The sequence below is a fragment of the Capra hircus genome, chromosome 14, assembly GCF_001704415.2.
Source record: "Capra hircus breed San Clemente chromosome 14, ASM170441v1, whole genome shotgun sequence".
Classification (NCBI taxonomy): domain Eukaryota; kingdom Metazoa; phylum Chordata; class Mammalia; order Artiodactyla; family Bovidae; genus Capra; species Capra hircus.
In genome coordinates, this window is record NC_030821.1 from 62,441,113 (window position 1) to 62,445,237 (window position 4,125).

Below are 4,125 nucleotides of genomic sequence, written 5' to 3' on the forward strand. Positions count from 1 at the left end.
TGCGTCACCGCGGACCCGCCCTGCGGCTTCCGACTTCCTGAGACGGAGCCGCTAACTCTAAGGGAAAGGTTGAAGGCTAAGATCGTGGATCAGACTTGAGTCAGTCAACATGAAAGAGCAAGAGCGTGAGGCGAGAATGCTCTGTGAGGGGCTGATGCTCCGGGAGCTCCCCCCGGCGCCAACATATCACAGGCGTGCGTCGAATCAGGGGCGCGAGCGCCGTGCGCGAGCGCCGCCCAGAGGGCTGTCCTCTGTCTGGGAGAGGGTGGCGTCTGTGTTGAGGTACACCAAGTGTTTGTGGAAATGAGTCCCTGACTGGGGCGTTGACGGTTCTGCAGGAGTGACAGAATGTTTAAAGAGACCTTACAATTAAGCCGCCGTATTCATATTTTCTTTTGAGATAGGCATGCTGGAAAAACATGATTAAGTCTCTGTGACTCTAGAAAGTTCTTTCCGTTTCTGAGTGATTAGGGAGCATGACTCCGTTCGGAGAGCTGAGGTGCCCACGGGGCTTGGGCGGCCGCTGGCACGGGGCGGTTCCAGGCGGTGACAGCCAGGACGACCCCCCTGGGGCGCGCCGATCTCTCCCCTAGGCCCGAGCTCGCCCGAGTGGGACTTGCTCTGCGCAGGGCGGTGGTCCCTGCGGGGTGGACCTCTTTCCATCCTGCGCACTCATTTACCCATGCCTTAGCACGAAGGAAATGGCAACCCACTCCAGTACTCTTGCCTGGAGAAACCCATGGAGGGAAGAGCCTGGTAGGCTACAGTCCATGGGGCCGCAAAGAGTCGGACACGACTGAGTGACTTCACGATAGCACGACCGAGGCCTGGGGAAAAGACAGGCCGTAGTCTCAGTTCTGAACGTCAAGTGTCAGCTGCTGCTTCTTCCGAATTGGTCCCAACTACACCCCTAATGTGAAGTGACACTGCTGGGCGCTCCGTTACTTTACTTCTCACTCTGGTGGAAAACTATCGTGGCTCCCCTCTTGGCTTTCCTGTCTTGTTCTTTATAATCCTCTCGCTTTGTGTGTGCGCTGAGTTTACTGACCAGCTTCCATTGAATAAAGCAACAAGCGTGGGGAGGTGGGGTGGCGGAGGTAATCACTTCTGAAATTTTGTTTTAGAAGACTAGATCGCCGGGAATTCCCCGCAGTCCAGTGGTTAGTACTCAGCTCTTTCACTGCCAGGGGCCCTGGGTTGGAACCTTGGTGGGGAACTAAGAGAACTAAGATCCCACGGCCCTGGTCTGGGCCAAAAAAATTAGATTGCATGCATTGCTGTCCCTTGCTCCAGTCCTCTCTTTGAGGGAAGCCAGCTCTCAGTTATGACAGCTGCCTTATAGAGAAGCCCACATGGCAAGGAATTGAGATCAGTCTCTGGTCAATAAACTTGACGATGTGAGGAGCTCAGTTCAACAGCCTGAGGAGCTGAATCTTGTCAACAAACAGGGCATGAGCTTTAAAGCAGATCCTCCCCAGTCAGGTCTTCAGCCTGCCCCAACATCTTAATGGCTACTCTGCTAGAGACCTTGAGACAGAGGAACCCATCTGGTCACCCCGTTCCTGACCCTTAAAAATTGAGATAACAAATGGTTAAGTGTTTTGAGCAAGGACATTTTGGGATAATATGTTATGCAGCAATAGGAAACTAATACACTCTTTATAGTAGCCAAGATATGGAAGCAACCTAAGTGTCCATCAACAGATGAATGGATAAAAATGCAGAATATGTGTGCAATGGAATATTACCCTTTAAAAATAATGAGATTATGGGAGTTTCCTGGTGGTTCTGTGGTTAAGAATCCACCTTCTAATTCAGGAGATGCAGTTCAATCTCTGGTCAGGGAACTAAGATCTTAAATGTCGAGGGGCAACTAAGCCTGTGTGCTGCAAGTACTGAACCCACCTGTTCTAGAGCCCCTGGGCCACAGTTAAGACCTGCTGCTGCTGCTAAGTCACATTGTCGTGTCCGACTCTGTGCGACCTCATAGACCGCAGCCCACCAGGCTCTTCTGTCCCTGGGATTCTCCAGGCAAGAACACTGGAGTGGGTTGCCATTTCCTTCTCCACAACTAAGATCTGACACAGCCAAATAAATCATTTTTTAAATGAAATTTGACCACTGTCAAGAAGGAGTATGGACCTGGAGGGTATTACACTAAGTGAAGTGAGACAAAGACAAATACTCAAATGTTTTCACTTCTATGTGGAATCTAAAAAATGAAACAAGGAAATAGATATAACAAAACTGAAACAAACTCTCAGATGTAGAAAATAAGCTAGTAGTTACCAGTGGTGAGAAGGAAGGAGGAGGGGCAAGATAGGGGGAATGGATTAAGAGGTACAAACTACTATGTATAAAATAAACTACAAGAATAGGACAGGAAATATAGCCAATGTTTTATAACTTTAAATGGAGTATAACATAAAAATTTAGAATCACTATGTTGTACACCTGAAACTAGTAAATCAACTCTGCCTAAATTTAAAATAAATTTTGTAAATTTCTCTTGAGATTTTTTTATCTTTGCCTCTGCTGTTATTTAGATGTGTGCTATTCTGTCTCCATATATTTTGGGAGTCAGTGAACTTTTTTGATGTATGGTAATGGTTAAGATGAGCTAATGTACAATAACAATAAGTAGTTATATTCTTGCCTTCTCTGTTGTAGATTAATTGACCCTAAGTGCATGGCTTTATTACTGGCTCTTCTGTCCCATTGATTTATGTGCCTGTGTTTGTGCCCATTTCATCCTGTTTATGGTTTTTTGGCGGGGGGACAGGGATGAAGCATCTGTACATCAGCCTCCTGGTAAGCCAGTGGTGTTTGTTAGTGGTTTTACCTTGTGCACCCTGGGTTAGGGGTGGAGGAGGAAGCAGACAGTCCAGGAGAAAGGGAATGTTCCACACAGCTCATCTAATGGGAGTTGTTAGATCTGGACTAGCTCTTGTCTTCAGCATTATCTGACTGTGCGGGCCTCTGTAGATCTCAGCTGCCTCATCATCAGCTGAGGGGTGAGGACTGAATGATGCTATCATACTGTTTTGATTAATGTAGTTCTGTAGTGTAGTCTGAAGGCTGGAAGCATGCTGCCTCCAGCTCTGTTCTTCTTTCTCAAGATTGCTTTAGCTATTCAGGGTCTTTATTGTTTCTCTACAAATTTTAGAATTATTCTAGTTCTGTGAAAAACACCATTGGTGTTTTGATAGTGATTGTGAGAAAGCTTTTTTTTTTTCTTTGCCACTCTGTGAGGCTTGTGGGATCATAGTTCCCCAACCAGGAATTGAATATAGACACTGGAAATGAAAGCGCTGAATCCTGACCACTGGACTGCCAGGGAATTCCTGGGATTGCTGTAAAGCTTTTTAAATAAGTGAAAACACAACTTACCAAAATTTGTGAGATACAGTGAAAGCATTACTTAAAGGGAAATTTAACACCAGGCTCCTCTGTCCATGGAATTCTCCAGGCAAGAATACTGGAGTGGGTAGCCATTCCCTTCTCCAGGGGATCTTTCCAACTCAGGGGTTGAACCTAGGTCTCCTGTATTGCAGGCAGATTCTTTACGGTCTCAGCCACCAGGGAAACCCTAATAAAAGAATAGTATAAACAAATCTATGCCCCACATTTGACAACCCAGATGAAATGGATCAATTCCTTGAAAGGTATAGTCTGCCAAAGCTTACAGACAGACTGTATGAATAGGTCTGTGTATATTGAAGAAGATACATTAATAATTAATCACCTTTCAAAACAAAGCACCAGGTGCAGATGTGTTCACTGGTAAATTCTATCAAATATTTAATGGAAAAATTACACCAATTCTCTACAGTCTGTTTCAGAGAAAATAAACTGAATATGTTCTACTTCATTTTATAAGGTCAGCATTACCCTACCACCAAAACCAAAGACATCAGAAAACTGTGATCTGTCTCTTCAACTTAGATAAAAAATCTTCAACAAATATTTGCAAATAGATTCAGTAATATATAAAAAGAATTACACATTGCAACCAAGTAGGATTTATCTCTGGAAAAGGCAATGGCACCCCACTCCTGTAATCTTGCCTGGAAAATCCCATGGACAGAGGAGCTTGGTAGGTTGCAGTCCATGGGGTTGCTGAGG